The following is a 20,106-nucleotide window of genomic DNA, read 5'->3' as shown; positions in this document are numbered from 1 at the left end:
ACTGTGTATGATGTGTGTGTCCGTGCCTGTTTGCGTGCATGTGTGTGTATCTGTGCAAATGTGTGATCAGAGAAACAGGGGTGTGTGAATATTGAGGGTGACCTTTCACTATTTGACCATACTCTCTCTTTTCTCTCATTTTCTTGTGTTTCGGTCTGTATGTGATTATGGTTGTATAGAAAACCCATTTCATATTCATCACATAAATCCCTTGCTGCATTTGAAGTTGTATTTTGATCTCTCTCCCCCACCCACTCACTTACCCCCTCTCTTTCTTTCTCTGCCATATACTTTCATCCTCCCACAGACGAAACGATTTGACTGTTTATCAATGTACATGCATTTTCTGTATTATCTAATGGCCTCTAACGCAACAAGCTCTCACAGTCTCACGTCAGAATGAGACATTTTTCAAGCGTTAAATTTTGCAGTTGTTGCAAATGTCACATGTTGAAGTGTTTAATGTTAAGTTTAGGCATTAACTCCTAATGGTTAAGGTAATGGTTAAGGTTTGGGATATGCGTGAAAACAATCTTTAAAACGACTTTCTTTTGCTGGATTCAAACTTGTAACCTTTGGAATCAGAGGCAGACACTTATGCCCATCCCCGTACACAACACTCCAGCACTCACTGGGCGGCAGGTAGCCTAGTGGTTAGAGTGTTGGACTAGTAACCGAAAGGTTGCAAGTTCGAATCGCTGAGCTGACAAGGTACAAATCTGTCATTCTGCCCCTGAACAGGCAGTTAACCCACTGTTCCTAGGCCGTCATTGAAAATAAGAATGTGTTCTTAACTGACTTGCCTAGTAAATAAAAAAACAGCACTCACTGTTGCTCCTAGTGGCCGGTTTCCACATCATGTCATCAGACATTGAATACTGACTTGTATCACGAATGACCTGGCTCCTAACAAAATATATTTTGTTATTTTTTTTATGCTAAGATCCTCTTCATCTTCCTCCTCCACTGTTCCATGTGTATTTTCTCTCCATCTAATGTAAGGATCAGTTATTAACCACCATCATCACAGTGTGTGTCTGTAGCTTTTGCAGAAACTAAATCCATATGAACCTTCCATAAAGGGTATACAGTCTAAAGGTAGAGCAGCGTTGTTTTAGACCAGACTATCAGGTTCCATCCATTTACTGGTGCTTTAATAGAGTAGATGTGTATTACTGCTGCTACTTACATTATAACATTATAAAGTCACTGATACGCACAGAGGGTTTCACTGCTGACATTAACACTGTGTACAGTCGGTCTGTATAAAACACACAGACTCAAACAGGCATGCAGACCACACACGCACAGACTAAACCATCATGCACACAAGCAACACACACACCCATTCCAGGAAAAAGTGCATTGAGGACGTCGTCCCCACAGTGACTGTACGTACATACCCCAACCAGAAGCCATGGATTACAGGCAACATTTGAACTGAGCTAAAGGGTTGAGCTGCCGCTTTCAAGGAGCGGGACTCTAACCCGGAAGCTTATAAGAAAACATGCCCTCCAATGAACTACCAATCAGACAAAGCATCATTACAGGACTAAGATTGAATCGTACTACACCTGCTCTGACGCTCGTCTTATGTGGCAGGGCTTGCAAACTATTACAGACTACAAAGGGAAGCACGCTGTGAGCTGCCCAGTGACAGTAGCCTACCAGACGAGCTACAGTGCCTTGCGAAAGTATTCGGCCCCCTTGAACTTTGCGACCTTTTGCCACATTTCAGGCTTCAAACATAAAGATATAAAACTGTATTTTTTTGTGAAGAATCAACAACAAGTGGGACACAATCATGAAGTGGAACGACATTTATTGGATATTTCAAACTGAAAAATTGGGCGTGCAAAATTATTCAGCCCCTTTACTTTCAGTGCAGCAAACTCTCTCCAGAAGTTCAGTGAGGATCTCTGAATGATCCAATGTTGACCTAAATGACTAATGATGATAAATACAATCCACCTGTGTGTAATCAAGTCTCCGTATAAATGCCTGCACTGTGATAGTCTCAGAGGTCCGTTAAAAGCGCAGAGAGCATCATGAAGAACAAGGAACTCACCAGGCAGGTCCGAGATACTGTTGTGAAGAAGTTTAAAGCCGGATTTGGATACAAAAAGATTTCCCAAGCTTTAAACATCCCAATGAGCACTGTGCAAGCGATAATATTGAAATGGAAGGAGTATCAGACCACTGCAAATCTACCAAGACCTGGCCGTCCCTCTAAACTTTCAGCTCATACAAGGAGAAGACTGATCAGAGATGCAGCCAAGAGGCCCATGATCACTCTAGATGAACTGCAGAGATCTACAGCTAATGTTGGGAGACTGTCCATAGGACAACAATCAGTCGTATATTGCACAAATCTGGCCTTTATGGAAGAGTGGCAAGAAGAAAGCCATTTCTTAAAGATATCCATAAAAAGTGTTGTTTAAAGTTTGCCACAAGCCACCTGGGAGACACACCAAACATGTGGAAGAAGGTGCTCTGGTCAGATGAAACTAAAATTGATATTTTTGGCAACAATGCAAAACGTTATGTTTGGTGTAAAAGCAACACAGCTCATCACCCTGAACACACCATACCCACTGTCAAACATGGTGGTGGCAGCATCATGGTTTGGGCCTGCTTTTCTTCAGCAGGGACAGGGAAGATGGTTAAAATTGATGGGAAGATGGATGGAGCCAAATACAGGACCATTCTGGAAGAAAACCTGATGGAGTCTGCAAAAGACCTGAGACTGGGACGGAGATTTGTCTTCCAACAAGACAATGATCCAAAACATAAAGCAAAATCTACAATGGAATGGTTTGAAAATAAACATATCCAGGTGTTAGAATGGCCAAGTCAAAGTCCAGACCTGAATCCAAATGAGAATCTGTGGAATGAACTGAAAACTGCTGTTCACAAATGCTCTCCATCCAACCTCACTGAGCTCGAGCTGTTTTGCAAGGAGGAATGGGAAAAAAATTCAGTCTCTCGATGTGCAAAACTGATAGAGACATACCCATAGCGACTTACAGCTGTAATCGCAGCAAAAGGTGGCGCTACAAAGTATTAACTTAAGGGGGCTGAATAATTTTGCACGCCCAGTTTTTCAGTTTTTGATTTGTTAAAAAAGTTTGAAATATCCAATAAATGTCGTTCCACTTCATGATTGTGTCCCACTTGTTGTTGATTCTTCACAAAAAAATACAGTTTTATGTTTGAAGCCTGAAATGTGGCAAAAGGTTGTAAAGTTCAAGGGGGCCGAATACTTTCGCAAGGCACTGTAAATCACTTCTATGCTACACTGAGGCATGCATGAGAGCATCAGCTGTTCCGGATGACTGTGTGATCACGCTCTCCGTAGCCGACATGAGTAAGACCTTTAAACATGTCAACATTCACAAGGCTGCGGGGCCAGACGGATTACCAGGACGTGTGCTCCCGGCATATGCTGACAAACTGGCATATTCACTGACATTTTCAACATGTCCCTGATTGAGTCTGTAATACCAACATGTTTCAAGCAGACCACCATAGTCCCTGTGCCAAAGAACACGAAGGCAACTTGCCTAAATGACTACAGACCCGTAGCACTCACGTCCGTAGCATTGAAGTGCTTTGAAAGGCTGGTAATGGCTCACATCACCACCATTATCCCAGAAACCGTAGACCCACTCTAATTTGCAAATCGCCCAAACAGATCCACAGATGATGCAATCTCTATTGCACTCCACACTGCCCTTTCCCACCTGGACAAAAGGAACACCTACGTGAGAATGCTATTCATTGTCTACAGCTCAGCGTTCAACACCATAGTACCCTCAAAGCTCATCACTAAGCTAAGGATCCTGGGACTAAACACCTCCCTCGGCAACTGGATCCTGGACTTCCTGACGGGCTGCCCCCAGGTGGTGAGGGTAGGTAGCAACACATCTGCCACGCTGATCCTCAACACTGGAGCCCCTTAGGGGTGCGTGCTCAGTCCCTATTCACCCACGACTACATGGCCAGGCACGACTCCAACACCATCATTAAGTTTGCAAACGACACAACAGTGGTAGGTCTGATCACCGACAATGACGAGACAGCCTGAAGGGAGGAGGTCCGAGACCTGACTGGTTGGTGCCAGAATAACAACCTATCCCTCAACGTAACCAAGACTAAGGAGATGATTGTGGACTTCAGGAAAAGGAGGACCGAGCACTCCCCCATTCTCATCGACGGGGCTGTAGTGGAGCAGGTTGAGAGCTTCAAGTTCCTTGGTGTCCACATCACCAACAAACTAGAATGGTCCAAACACACCAAGGCAGTTGTGAAGAGGGCATGACAAAGCCTATCCCCCCTCAGGAAACTAAGAAGATTTGGCATGGGTCCTGAGATCCTCAAAAGGTTCTACAGCTGCAACATCGAGAGCATCCTGACTGGTTGCATCACTGCCTGGTACTGCAATTTCTCGGCCTCTGACCCCAATGCACTACAGAGGGTAGTGCGTATGGCCCAGTACATCACTGGGGCTAAGCTGCCTGCCATCCAGGACCTCTTATACCAGGTGGTGTCAGAGGAAGGCCCTGAAAATTGTCAAAGACCCCAGCCACCATAGACTGTTCTCTCTACTACCACATGGCAAGCGGTACCGGACAGCCAAGTCTAGGACAAAAAGGCTTCTCAACAGTTTTTACCTCCAAGTCATAAGACTCCTGAACTGGTAATCAAATGGCTACCCGGACTATTTGCATTGTGCCCCCCCCTCAACCCCTCTGTTACGCTGATGCAACTCTCTGTTTATCATATATGCATAGTCACTACTATACATTCATGTACACACTACCTCAATTGGCCCGACCAACCATTGCCCCCGCACATTGGCTAACCGGGCGATCTGCATTCTGTCCCACCAACCGCCAATCCCTCTTTTACACTACTGCTACTCTCTGTTTATCATATATGCATTGTCACTTTAACCATATCTACATGTACATACTACCTCAATCAGCCTGACTAACCGGTGACTGTATATAGCCTTGCTACTGTTATAGCCTCACTACTGTATATAGCATGTCTTTTTACTGTTGTTTTATTTCTTTACTTACCTATTGTTCACCTAATACCCTTTTTGTACTATTGGTTAAAGTATAAGTAAGTAAGCATTTCACTGTAAGGTCTACACCTGTTGTATTCGGCGCATGTGACAAATAAACTTTGATTTGAAGTATTCAAGTCAGTGGTAAACCCCTAACTGGCATTGATTGTCAGCTTTATAAACTGTCTGATTGTATGTACAACCATACAGGTTATCCTCTTGTGTCGAACATGACTCAAAGGGTAAGGAGCAGAGTTTTACAGTATGGCCTGAAGCCATGCTAAGAACCCAGCACTGAAAAACATACAAACTACTGCGTTTCATTACAACTCACTGTAACAACTCAACATGTTTCAGAGGGACCGATATAAACAGGGTCCTTCTACTGAATTAACCAGCTTTATTTACTACAATAACCCAGTGTTTCTCTCCATAGTAATGTTGTTTTCACTGGTTTCTTGTAAATATTGAATAAATGTATATATGGGCACCGTGTGTGTGTGTGTGTGTGTGTGTGTGTGTGTGTGTGTGTGTGTGTGTGTGTGTGTGTGTGTGTGTGTGTGTGTGTGTGTGTGTGTGTGTGTGTGTGTGTGTGTGTGTGTGTGCGTGCTTGCGTGAGTGCGTGTGTGCGTGCTTGCGTGAGTGCATGTGCCTGTCTGTGTGCGTGAGCATGTGTCATGCTAACTCATCCACCAGACTAAACACCCTACTCTCTTCAGAACCCTAAATTCCAGGAGCCTGTCACTCTGGACTTCCTCGATGCGGAACTGGAGAGCGACTTCAAAGTCCAGGTAAACACACAAACACACACACAGGTGTTAGTTGTGTCCTGTCTCCTAGTAAATATAATTGAGTGTGATTTACACAGTGACTGGCTGTAAATGAGAGGACATATTTACTGGAGCAGTGACAACCACAACTCTGTCTGTCTCTCCTTTAATATATACTGTTGGAGTGAAGTTCAACGTATACAGTATGTGCTACAATCTCCTTGTTGTTATTCCTCTTTCCTCTCTCTCTCTCGCTCTCTCTCTTGCTCTCTGGTGTACAGATGTGCACTGTGTTTTAGATTATACAGAGAATGGTAGAGAGATCAAACCTTGTAACCATTCAGATATCTGACACAGGGTACAGTTGGAGAAGAAACATTTTTAGATTTATTTTGTTATTTCTCTCTCGCTCTCTCTCTCTCTGTAGATCAGGAGAATTATGATAGATGGGAACCCAGGTGAAGAGACCATAGAGACTCTGGTTAAAACTCAGGATGAGGTGAGATCAGCACAAATGACAGATAAATATGTTACTAATACTGACTCACTGATGTTGTCTCCCAGTGAAAACAGTGAAAGGTTTCCGGGGAAGGGAGTTATATGTTGTTTAGGATTAGGACTGTTTTAAAGCTTCTGTTTGTGTGTGTATGTGTTTTCACGTACATTGTGCATTCGTGTTTGCTTGTGTGTGTGTTTGTGTGCATGTGTGTGCGCTCTCTGACAGAGATACATCGACAGAGGAGTAAGGACGTACACCTGGGCTCAGGTCAATGGAACAGACTATAGGTGAGCAGGAGGACTGACAAATGTTGAATCCAGTTCAGAAACAACCCTTAACCCCATAGCTGTAGCCCTAGAAAACTAGTGGCCATCTGAAAGCATTGGATAGGTTGCTGTAGTATTACAGTTGTCTTAGATCTCACATTCATGAATAATATACGTCTGGCCAGTAGGGGGCACTCTATGTCCCTTTCCATCACAGTAAACCAATCACTCAAATGTGTTTATGCGGATTATCAGTGTTCTGTCACCTTCTGGATGAACATGTTTTTCCAAGCATCGCCATCAGTCTGTCAACAGTGACCATACCTTTATTTCCCCAGCTTGGCCCTAGTCCTGCCAATGTACAGTGAACACTACATACAGGCCAAACTGGGAGACACCATCAGACAGGCTATGGGTGAGTACACACACACAAACACACACACACATCAACACAAACAAACCTTCTTCAACGACTCTGCTCTCAGATCAGCGAGGTTTGCCGATGTCCCTTGTTTATAAAGTGCTTTTGGAACTTCTGTGAGTGTAATGTTTACTGTTCATTTTTGTTTATTTCACTTTTGTATATTATCTACTTCACTTGCTTTGGCAATGTTAACATATGTTTCCCATGCCAATAAAGCCCCTTGAATTGAATTGAAATGAGTGGCCCTCTAGACCAGTCTCCAGTCCTGCTACTCATAGACTTAACCACACATACTTTGATCCTCCCTGCTGTCTCTCCCTTTGTCTCGGTCTCTCCTTCCATCCTACCATCCCACTCTACCTCTCCTGGGCTCAGGAGTTTCTCTCCTCCCTCCCTGTCTCCCAACCCTTTCCCACTTCCTCTGTTCCCTCTCTCACTCTCTACCTTCATCCCTTCCATTACTCTTTCCTCTGTTCCCTCTCTCACTCTCTACCTTCATCCTTTCCATTACTCTTTCCTCTGTTCCCTCTCTCACTCTCTACTCATCTTTCCACCTTCATCCTTTCCATTCATCCTTTCCATTTCCTCTGTTCCCTCTCTCACTTCATCTACCTTCATCCTTTCCATTACTCTTTCCTCTGTTCCCTCTCTCACTCTCTACCTTCATCCTTTCCATTACTCTTTCTTCTGTTCCCTCTCTCACTCTCTACCTTCATCCTTTCCATTACTCTTTCCTCTGTTCCCTCTCTCACTCTCTACCTTCATCCTTTCCATTACTCTTTCCTCTGTTCCCTCTCTTGGAATCTGAGGGCAGAGGGGACATATTACCCTCTACAAAGCTTGACTCTGCTCCAGGGCTTTCCTCTGGACTGTAAATCTGTCTGTACCTCTTTCTCTACCCAGACCTGGTTTATAGCTGCTTATTGCGGCTTTATCACATGGACCATGTACCTCTGATGTACAAGATAAATCCACCTCTACATCCGATTCTCTGTTGACTTTAATGTTCCCCTCCTGTCTTCTCTCTATCTGCTCCTTTATTGGATCCATACAGCCCCATGGGGCAAGTACTCAGTGTATTCTCTGGTGTATCTCACTTTTCATGATCTCTCCTCCAGTCTCTGCATGGTCATGTGTCTGTGTTTGCTTGATGAAGTATGTTGATTCAGAGGGAAACAAGAGGAAGTGAAAAGAGTCTAAGACAGGAAAATGAATGACTAATCTACGGTGATAGGGAGTAATAGAAAGAACAGTTAAGGTCCATGTGATCCCTGTCCTGCCAAGTCCTTAGAGGAGATGCCCCAAATCTACCTGTCATGTTTAACATGCTATTGAAATGATTTATTTTGTTATTTGATTTAACCAGGCAAGACATTTAAGAACAAATTGTTATTTACAATGACGGCCTACCCTAACCAGGACAACGCTGGGCCAATTTTGCGCCACCTTATGGGACTCCCAATCACCGCCGGTTGTGACAGCCTGGACAGCCTGGAATCAAATCAGGGTCTGTCGTGATGCCTCTAACACTGAGATGCAGTGCCTTAGACCGCTGCGCCACTCAGGAGCCCATAAGAAATTCCTTGATTATGGACCAGATACTCATGAACCTTTTGATACTGAACCATCAGTAAACGATTTCACAGACTCCTGACATGACTGTATCGAGTTTAATGGAATTGTTTCTCATGATGTCTTCTTTTAAAAGATGGGGTGATGAACATTGATGTCTTTACGAGTGTAGAAACTATAGAGCAAAGTAAAATCCCAAGCCAAGGATTGTCACATATGAAATGATAGGAGAGACAAACACTGCTGGAGTAACTGTGGATGTCTGTGAACAAACTATGCTTTATTGCGTGTCTCTGCATGGTAGCACCTCACAGTTTTGATAGTGCGGTTGTTTGAAATCAGTTTTCCTTCCTTTTCTAGACTTTTTAATTGGTGTAATATCAATGTGGCAAGACATCTGAAATCCCAATGGTTGTTTTCTCTCTATCGACCTATCCATCTCTCTTTCTCTCTCTCTGGGGTCACTACAGGGCAGAAGGGCAAGTATTCCTCTTCTGTTTGTTCGATCACTTCAGTCTCACTCCACACCTTCTCTAACTCTCCACACCACACTTCATCTCTGTCCAAAACTGTGTGCGTGTGTGTGACACACATTGACTTGTCACCACTGTAACCAGTCTGTGGTTTAGATGAAAATATTTGGCATGGGCCATCACATCCTCAACAAGTTCTACAGCTGCACCATCGAGAGCATCTTCACTGGCTGCATCACCGCTTTGTATGGCAACTGGTTGGCATCTGACTGCAAGGCGCTACAGAAGGTAGTGCATGGGCCGAGATCCCTGCCATCCAGAACCTCTATACCAGGCGGTGTCAGAGGAAGGCCCAAGCGGTACCATTGCACTCAGTCTGGAACCAACAGGACCCTGAAAATCCACAGGACATCTAAACAAGACCGTTAATAGACCGTTAAAAGCTAATCAAATGGCAACCCTGACTACCTGTATTAACCCTTTTTTGCACCAACTCTTGAACTGACTCTATGCACAAGCACTGGACTCTACCCACACACTCACACATACTTACACTGACTCCCCAACACACATATACACACACCCACACACTACATACGCCCACACACCCTTACATCATGCATATGCATACAGACACCACACACACACTACATACAGTGCATTTGGAAAGTATTCAGACCACTTAACTTTTTCCACATTTTGTTACATTACAGCCTTATTCTAAAACTGATAATTGTTGTTTTAACTCAATCTACCCACAATAGCCCATAATGACAAGGCAAAAACAGGTTTTTAGAATAAATCAATTGAAATGTATATAGAAAAAATTGAAATATCACATTTACACCAATATTCAGACCTTTTACTCAGTACTTTGTTGAAGCACCTTTGGCAGCGATTCTTGGGTTTGACACTATACGCTTGGCACACCTGTATTCTGGGATTTTCTCCCATTCTTCTCTGCAGATCCTCAAGCTCTGTCGAGTTGGATGGGGAGCGCCGCTGCACAGCTCTTTTCAGGTCTCCAGAGATGTTTGATCAGGAATCTGCCTGTTCCTCTCAAGGACCAGAGAATTTTGTTTCTGTCCTTTAAGTGCCTTTTGACAAACTCCAAGTGGGTTGTCATGTGCCTTTTACTGAGGAGTGGCTTCCATCTGGCCACTCTACCTTAAAAGCCTGATTGGTGAAGTGCTGCAGAGATTGCCCTTCTGGAAGGTTCTCCCATCTCTACAGTGGAACTCTGGAGCTCTGTCAGAGTGGCCATGGGGTTCTTGGTCACCTCCCTGATCAAGGCCCTTCTCCCCCGATTGTTCAGTTTGGCCGGACAGCCAGATCTAGGAAGAAACTTCCAAACTTAAACCATTTACGAATGATGGAGGCCACTGCGTTCTTGGGGACCTTCAATAATGCAGACATTTTTTGGTACCCTTCCCCAGATCTGTGCCTCAACACAATCCTCTCTCGGCATTCTATGACAATTCCTTCAACCTCATGGCTTGCTTTTTTACACTGACACTGTCAACTGTGGGACTTTATATAGACCGGTTTGTGCCTTTCCAAATCATGTCCAATCAATTGAATTTACCACAGGTCGACTCCAATTGAGTTATAGAAACATCTCAAGGATGATCAATGGTAACAGGACGCACCTGAGCTCAATCTCGAGTCTCATAGCGAAGGGTCTGAATACTTATGTAAATTAGGTATTTCTATGAGTATTTTTTTGTATACATTTAAAATATTTTCTAAAAACCTGTTTTTGCTTTGTGATTATGGTGTATTGTGTGTAGATTGCTGAGGAAGCATGTTGATTTTTTCCAGTTTAGAATAAGGCTGGAACGTATCTAAATGTGGAAAAAGTGAAGGGGTCTGAATACTTTCCGAATGCACTGTACACTACTGATACTGTCTATCTATCCTGTTCCCTATTTTATACCCACCTACAGTATATGTACAGTACATAAATGCATCAATGACTTCGCTCCCCTGCATATCAACTCGGTACTGGTACTCCCTGTATATAGCATGTTATTTTGTGCTCCCTGTATATAGCCATGTTATTCGTTATTCACTGTGTATGTATTCCTTGTGTCACTATTTAAGCATGTGACATACTATTTTATGTGATTTGATTTTATGAACCAGTATCCGTTGGTTGTCAGTGAGTTTAAGGATTGCCTTGTTCTAGGAAAGGCCTGACCGAGACAGTCAGCAAAGTCTACTGTCTTATCAAAAATACCAAGTTTAAAAGATGGAACAATGGACAGGAGTTTAGCTCCATAATCACTGTCTCTCTTTCTGTCATTTCTTGTTACACTCATTCATCTTTTTTTTCAGTTCTTTCTTTTCATAATGATCAGTCTATGTACTGTGTAGGCCATGTGTCCTCCACAGTGTGTGTAAGGTTCTAAGGATGTCTGTCTATTCTCTTCACCCAGGGACACTCTGCAGGTGGAGAGGTTTGATGAGTTGGGACATACCTTCATTGCCCCCAGCAGCATATATGAATCTCCTCCACCTCAGATCATATACAACCATTGATACTCCTGTAGTTTACTTACAGACAAGAGTAGCTAGTTAATCCACAGTTTATGCCAGCATTGAGGAACACTGAATAGCATTGAGGACAAGTTATAAAAGGGGTTGAGTATGATGTTGTGCAGATGTTGCGTTAGGTTTGAGACTACTGTAATGTATCTAATGTGTCATATTGAAATAGGGAGTACTGCAAAGGCCTGAAGGACAAGGACAACAACACCCAGTTCCTCCTGGACTTCAACCAGTTCATTGACAGGAACACCGTGGAAGAGCCATGTAAGTTGCCATTCCTGCCCCACGCACACACACACGACCACATGCACACACACAGATGGAATTCCTCTGCATGCGCGCGCACACACACACACACACACACACACACACACACACACACACACACACACACACACACACACGGAATTCCTCTGCACACACAGACACAGATGGAATTCCTCTGCACGCACACACAGATGGAATTCCTCTGCACGCACACACAGATGGAATTCCTCTGCACACACACACACACAGATGGAATTCCTCTGCCTGTTTTGTTCGATAGCCAGTCAAGGTTAAAGAAAGAGTAGCTTTAGATCAATACAGTCATTATTAGGCAGTACGCCCACCCAGGAGGGAGTGGTTAGTGTGGTGAGTCAGGCCGGTTTCCTGCCACTGTGATATCATGGTGTTCCATAGCCCTGTGACGGTCAGAGGGTAGCATCAGCCCGATCGAATGAGGTATAGGCATTTGATTAGTCTAGTCTGGCCAGGGGGTGATATCATCCTGATCGACTGAATTTCCGAGAACCTGCTGTTGTCATGCTTCTATGTGACTCAAAACCTCTATAGTGGTCATCATCTAATGGGTATCAGCTACTGTAGATCCTACCATCTTCCTCATTGTCAGCTAATGGAGCTCAATGTCCTCGGTGTTGTCTAATCAAGGTCAAGCTATCTTCTCCTATGTGTCAAATTTGCAGTTTGCCATGGGGTCTACTGCGGATGGTACTTCAGTAACAATGTCTTCCTCTCTAGGTAATATGGCTCTGGTCAGTAGGCTGCTGTTGGATGCGGGGTTGACGGCTGATCTGGTCAAACTGTGGAAGGAGCAGACATTGTGAGTGACACACACACACACACTTCCCGTCATCACTGCATTGCATTACAGTGATCATGTAAACATTGAGAGTCAGTTATGTGAGTCATATAGAAAGTCAGGCTATTCCCTGTTTCATTGATGTCTTATTGGAGAAACACAAAGCAGCTAATACTGCTACAGTCTAATGTATAGGTCTGTTGCTCTGAGAGTCTTGGCCTTGTTTTGCCAATAAAACATGATGAAAGAAAGACCCAGGACCAGCCATGCCAGTAATTAGTGTGTTCTGAAGACACCCCAGTAATTACAGTTAAAGTCAGAAGTTTACATACACTTAGGTTGGAGTCATTAAACTAGTTTTTCAACAACTCCACAAATTTCTTGTTAACCAACTTTTGTTTTGGCAAGTTGGTTAGGACATCTACTTTGTGCATGACATAAGTAATTTTTCCAACAGTTGTTTTTTCACTTATAATTCACTGTATCACAATTCCAGTTGGTAAGAAGTTTAAATACACTAAGTTGACTGTGCCTTTAAACAGCTTGGAAAATTCCAGAATATGATGTCATGGCTTTAGAAGCTCCTGATAGGCTAATTAATTTGAGTCAATTGGAGGTGTACCTGTGGATGTATTTCAAACTCAGTGCCTCTTTGCCTGACATCATGGAAAAATCAATATAAATCAGCCAAGACCTCAGAAAAAAATTGTAGACCTCCACAAGTCTGGTTCATCCTTGAGAGCAATTTCCAAACGCCTGAAGGTACCACGCTCATCTGTACAAACAATAGTATGCAAGTATAAACGCCATGGGACCATGCAGCCGTCATACCGCTCAGGATGGATACGCGTTCTGTCTCCTAGAGATGAACTTACTGTGGTGTGAAAAGAGCAGATCAATCCCAGAACAACAGCAAAGGACCTTGTGAAGACTCTGGAGGAAACTGATACAAAAGTATCTATATCCACAGTAAAACGAGTCCTATATCGACATATCCTGAAAGGCCATTCAGCAAGGAAGAAGCCACTGCTCCAAAACCGCCATGAAAAAAGCCAGACTCCAGTTTGCAAATGCACATGGGGACAAAGATCATATTTTTTGGAGAAATGTCCTCTGGTCTGATGAAACAAAAATAGAATTGTTTGGCCATAATGACCATTGTTATGTTTGTAGGAAAAAGGAGGAGGCTTGCAAGCCGAAGACCACCATCCCAACCATGAAGCACGGGTGTGGCTGCTTCATGTTGTGGGGGTGCTTTGATGCAAGAGGGACTAGTGCACTTCACAAAATAGATGGCATGAGGGAGGAATATTATGTGGATATATTGCACAACGTCTCAAGACATCAGTCAGGAAGCTAAAGCTTGGTTGCAAATGGGTCTTCCAAATGAACAATGACCACAAGCATACTTCCAAAGTTATGGCAAAATGGCTTGAGGGCAACAAAGTCAAGGTATTGGAGTGGCCATCACAAAGCCCTGACCTCATCCTAGAGACAATTTGTGGGCAGAACTGAAAAAGCGTGTGCGAGCAAGGAGGTCTACAAACCTGACTCGGTTACACCACCTCTGTCAGGAGGAATGGGCCAAAATTCACCCAACGTATTGTGGGAAGCTTGTGGAAGGCTACCCAAAACGTTTGACCCAGGTTAAGCAAATTAAAGGCAATGCTAGCGAATTCTAATCAAGTGTATGTATACTTCTGACCCATTGGGAATGTGAAGAAAGAAATTAAAGCTGAAATATATAAATTCTCTTAACTATTATTCTGACATTTCACATTCTTAAAATAAAGTGGTGATCCTAACTGACCTAAAACAGATCATTTTTACTAGGAATGTCAGGAATTGTGAAAAACTGAGTTTAAATGTATTTGGTTAAAGTGTATGTAAGCTTCCGACTTCAACTGTATATTGAACATATATCGATGCATTCGTTATACCATAGACACATGTTTGTCCATTATAATCCACACACACTCAAACAAACCAAATCAATTTACTGAACAAACAACTCTATTCAGAATTAGGACATCATGAGAAGTGACTCTCCGGAAATATAGCAATCTGTTTTTAAAGTTTCTGGACACAGAGGAACAGAAAGAACACGCACGCTCGCTCGCTCACTCTCTCACTCAGTTCCTGCCTCTTTCTGAATTGTCTCGATGGTCCCTTAGCCTCTTTTGTTGAACTGTGATTGGTTTCCGTGTGTTCTTTCGGTTCCCAGGCACGGAGTCCTGGCCAGGTTTGTAGCCACTGACGGAGGGATCACTAGAGTCTATCCCAGAAGGTACACTCAGATTTCTCTTTCTATGTCCTACACTATTAGTTAGTTAGCCTCATGCTCCCATACTATACTGTATGTGCCTTGGCCAACTCCTATTGTATAAAGCCATGAAAACTAACAAATACACTGGCACGATTCGGTGTTATGTAGCAACATTTTAAATTTGTATTGTTTTAACGTTGGATAAAAGTAGAGACTCAGAGATAGAAAATGTTATATAATACACTACAGTTGAAGAACAATGGGGAAGTAATTCTGCTTTGAAAGTTTATAAACTTTCTTTATAAATCAGACTTTTGAGAAAATATCCCTTGAATGTTTTCTTACACCTACTGGAGAGCTCTTCTTTGTCTACACCCATTCGGCATCGTTCACACCTTCTTAAGCCTTTGCCCCACCCATCTCTTTAAGGATTCACATGTGAGGCTACTGTATATGCTGAACAGAATGAGTACAGCAGTGTACGAAATAACCAAAGATTTCAAGACTAAAGGCTTGTTTAACCTACGCAAAGTTGTCGCAGTGACATCATGAACATTTTATTGTCTTCCGACATAACGACAACTTGTCATTGTCATTATGAAAAAGTATAAACATAAAAACAACAGGCTGCATGAGTAGCCTGGTGGTCCAAAATAGCACAATTGGTGTATTAGTATATGTCAATCTAGCAAACCCGGCAACGAACATCAATTTTCTAAACAATATTTTGGTTCGTTTATAGCTTGTTAGCTAGCTAGCTAACGTTAAGTGATCTGGCTGGCCAGTTCAAATAATGACCATATCAGAGTGTGACGAAACAAAAACAGGGCATTCTACCAGAGACTTTCAGAACTTGGACACTGTCTCTTTGGCCTAACGTTGTATCCTGATTTGACTTTGTTGCAGGGACATGTTGTTCATCACATTACTATCTCTGGTAAACACACGCTATATCAAATAAAACCAACATTTATTTGTCACATGCACAGGATACAGAAGGTGTAAACAGTACAGTGAAATGGTTACTTAGTGGAGTCTTTTGTTCTGACATGTAGCTACCTAGCGAACCTAACAATGAATCAAATAATCTCAACTCATAACATTGCTACCATGCATAAATCTGCAGTTATTAAAATTTTTCTGAGATAAGAATAATATTACTACACAGATCTTACATGTAACGCCAGCTAGCGAGCCAGCCAGCTAACATTAGCTAGCTAACAGTACACTTTAACATACAATGAAAAATACTTTCTGGAAAAAAATGTAGCTAGCTAGACTCTCTTACCTGTGTACATGGATGAACGCTTCTCCCTCTCTGTCAAGGATGCCATGGTTTCCCTTAGTTTGAAGATGTAGACCTTACATTGAAATGCTTACTTACAAGCCCTTAACCAACAATGCAGTTCTAAGAAAATACACAAAAAAAGTCAAAGATAAGAATAACAAATCATTAAAGAGCAGCAGTAAATAACAATAGCGGGGCAATGTACAGCGGGTACCGGTACAAGGGTTACCGGTAAAAAGTCAAAGTCAATGTGCGGGGCCACCGGTGTCGAGGTAATTGAGGTAATATGTACATGTAGGTAGCGTTATTAAAGTGACTATGCAAAGATAACAACAGCGAGTAGCAGCAGCGTTCCGGGGGGGATGCAAATAGTCTGGGTAGTCATTTGATTAGATGTTCAGGATGGCTTGGGGGTTGAAGCTATTTAGGAGCCTCTTGGAACAAGACTTGTCGCTCCGGTACCGCTTGTCGTGCGGTAAAAGAGAGAACATGCTATGACTAGGGTGGCTGGAGTCTTTGACAATTTTTAGGGCCTTCCTCTGACACTGCCTGATATAGGTCCTGGATGGCATGAAGCTGAGCCCCGGGGATGTACTGGGCCATACGCAATACCCTTCTGTAGTGCCTTGCGGTCGGAGGCCCATACCCATACCAGGCAGTGATTCAACCCGTCAGAATGCTCTCGATGGTGCAGCTGTAAATCCGTTTGAGGATCTGAGGACCCATGCCAAATCTTTTCAGTCTCCTGAAGGGGAATAGCTTTTGTCTTCCCCTCTTCATGACTGTCTTGGTGTGCTTGGACCATGTTAGTTTGTTGGTGCTGTGGACGCCAAGGAACTTGAAGCTCTCAACCTGCTCACTACAGCCCCATCGGTGAGAATGGGGGTGTGTTCTGTCCTCCTTGTCCTTTAGTCCACAATCATCTCTTTTGTCTTGATCACGTTGAGGGAGAGGTTGTTGTCCTTGCACCACACGGTCAGGTCTCTGACCTCCTCCCTGTCTCATCGTTGTCGGTGATCAGGCCTACCACTGTTGTCATCAGCAAACTTAGTGATGGTGTTGGAGTTGTGTCTGGCAGTGCAGTCATTAGTGAACAGGGAGTACAAGAGGGGGCTGAGCATGTTCCCCTGAGGGTCCCCCGTGTTGAGGATCATTGTGGCGGATAAAATGTTACCTACCCTTACCACCTGGGGGGCGGCCCGTCAGGAAGTCCAGGATCCAGTTGCAGAGGGAGGTGTTTAGTCCCAGTGTCCTTAACTTGGTGATGAGCTTTGAGGACACTATTTTGTTGAACGCTGAGCTGTAGTCAATGAATAGCATTCTCACGTAGGTGTTCCTTTTGTCCAGGCGTGAAAGGACAGTGTGGAATGCAATAGAGATTGCATCATCTGGCCCTGAGGCCTTGGGAATGTTTACCTGTTTGAAAGTCTTATTCACATTGGCAGCGGAGAGTGTGATCACACAGTCATCTTGAACAGCTGATGCTCTCATCCATGTTTCAGTGTTACTTGCCTCGAAGCGAACATAGAAGTTATTTAGCTCTTGTGGTAGGCTTGTGTCACTGGGCAGCTCTCGGCTGTGCTTCTCTTTGTAGTCTTTCATAGTTTGCAAGCCCTGCCACATCCGACGAGCTTCTGAGCCAGTGCATTACGATTCAAAGCAGTGCAGTACGATTCAACGAACAACGCAAAATAGCATGGTTCATTGAGAGCCGATGAGATGGCAGCCCTCCCCTCCGGTGCCATCTTGATCCTTTACAACAGCCTTCTTGGTGTTCTATTTTCAACTCCCTCCACATATTTGCAATCAAACGCCAGAATTTTCTCCATCTCCTTAGCTATCATACTCTGCTTCCACCGGGCACACTCCACTGATTTCAAAACTCTGTCCTTCAGAAAGTGGAGAGTAACATTTTTGCATTTCTTTGTGATATCTTTCCATTAATACGGGTTAGAAAGGATTACCTACACGTACTGAGCATGTTATAGACAGAAGCGTGCTACATCGCCGACCAATCCGAACTTATCTTTCGGCACATCCAGCCCATCCATTATCTCAGCCAATCATGACTAGCGGGAACGTTCTTATCTTTTCCTGTGGCTAAACCAACTATGCTCATAATTGTTTTATATTTTTTGTATTTACAGTTGGCATACATGCTTGTTATTAGAGCATAGTTCACATTTTCCAGAAGGCATTTCTAACAAAAAAATGCATTTTGATCAAAAATCTGTGTTTAAAATGCCTCTCTGTGAAGTAGCGATGCACGGCATACACCTAGTTTCCTGAAACGAGTCACATATAGGAGTTGGCTAAAGCACAACGCCATTTTAAAGGTTACAGTGTTTTGGATATGGTGGATATGATACTGTTTTACTCCCCAACTTTTTCAGCTGGCTCTGTTCACATTGAATGGACAGTTAGTCCTCCTAAATCACCAGAACATGATTCCCATCCACACATACACTAGAGACATACTCAGTAAATATGGACTCTCTCTTTCCCTTCTCCCCCCCTCCCTCTCTCTCTCTCTCCTTCTTTCTCTCTGCCTTGGTGATTGTTAGAGTACAGCAGTTAATCACAGAAAAAAACATTGAAATATTTTCATATAAAACATACATATTTTTTCTTTATCTCTGGGCCAATTCTATTTCATTTTCCCCATGCTTTGTGCTTTGGGTGTGACTGTTATATTTATCAAAGTTTGGCCTCACATTTGAATAAATCTTTCAGACATCTGTATCTTAAAACGTTCTGTATGTGTGCGTGTGTGTTTCAGTGCTGGGGAGGAGTGGACAGAGAATGCCGAGACCTATGACTCAAGTTTCTACAAGAGGACTCTGGATAATGACATCTATATTTTCACTGCTCCATATTTCAACAGTATGTTAACACACACACACACACACACACACTGATCCTCTCTTCAGTGTGGTCTTCCAGCAAATCCCAGATAGCCTGCTCCACTGGACATGATAAGAGATGAGGCCTTCTAGTCCTCCTCTATCTTTACTTCCTTTCTATGCTGCTCCCTCTCATCTCTCTATCTACCCCCCCTCTTCTGTCCCACCCCTTTCTCTTCCCTCTCTCTACTCACTATTTTAACTTATCTAATGCTCTCTGCTACTTTCCACTCACCTTCTCTATATGTCCCCGTGGTATTGCAGCAATCTACAGATGAAGTCGGAAGTTTACATACACCTTATCAAAATACATTACATTCAGTTTTTCACAATTCCTGACATTTAATCCTAGTAGAAATTCACTGTTTTAGGACAGTTAGGATCACCATTTAATTTTAAGAAAGTGAAATGTCAGAATAATAGTAGAGAGAATTTATTTATTTCAGCTTTTATTTCTTTCATCACATTCCCAGTGGGTCAGAAGTTTACATACATTCAATTAGTATTTGCTAGCATTGCCCTGTAAATTGTTTAACTTTGGTCAAACGCTTTGGGTAGCCTTCCACAAGCTTCCCACAATAAGTTGGGTGAATTTTGGGCCATTCCTCCTGACAGAGCTGGTGTAACTGAATCAGGTTTGCAGGCCTCCTTGCTCGCACAAGATTTTTCACATCTGCCCATACATTTTCTATAGGGTTGAGGTCAGGGCTTTGTGATGGCCATTCCAATACCTTGACTTTTTGTCCTTAAGCCATTTTGCCACAACATTTGAAGTATGTTTGGGATCATTGTCCATTTGGAAGACCCATTTGCGACTAAGCTTTAACTTCTGGAGATGTTGCTTCAATTTTCCGCCCTCATGATGCCATCTGTTTTGTGAAGTGCACCAGTCCTTCCTGTAGCAAAGCACCCCCACAACATGATGCTGCCACCCCCGTGC

The 20,106-nt window shown here is 43.2% G+C and overlaps 1 pseudogene; it reads left to right on the top strand.

Annotated features, from left to right (window-relative positions):
• LOC135524345 (voltage-dependent calcium channel subunit alpha-2/delta-1-like) overlaps window positions 1–20,106 on the top strand; it is a 110,314-nt pseudogene that overhangs the window by 62,093 nt on the left and 28,115 nt on the right.

Source organism: Oncorhynchus masou, chromosome 31 (genome assembly GCF_036934945.1).
Source record: "Oncorhynchus masou masou isolate Uvic2021 chromosome 31, UVic_Omas_1.1, whole genome shotgun sequence".
NCBI lineage: Eukaryota > Metazoa > Chordata > Actinopteri > Salmoniformes > Salmonidae > Oncorhynchus > Oncorhynchus masou.
Note: the sequence above shows the minus strand (reverse complement) of the source record. Positions and strands in the feature narration are given on the sequence as shown.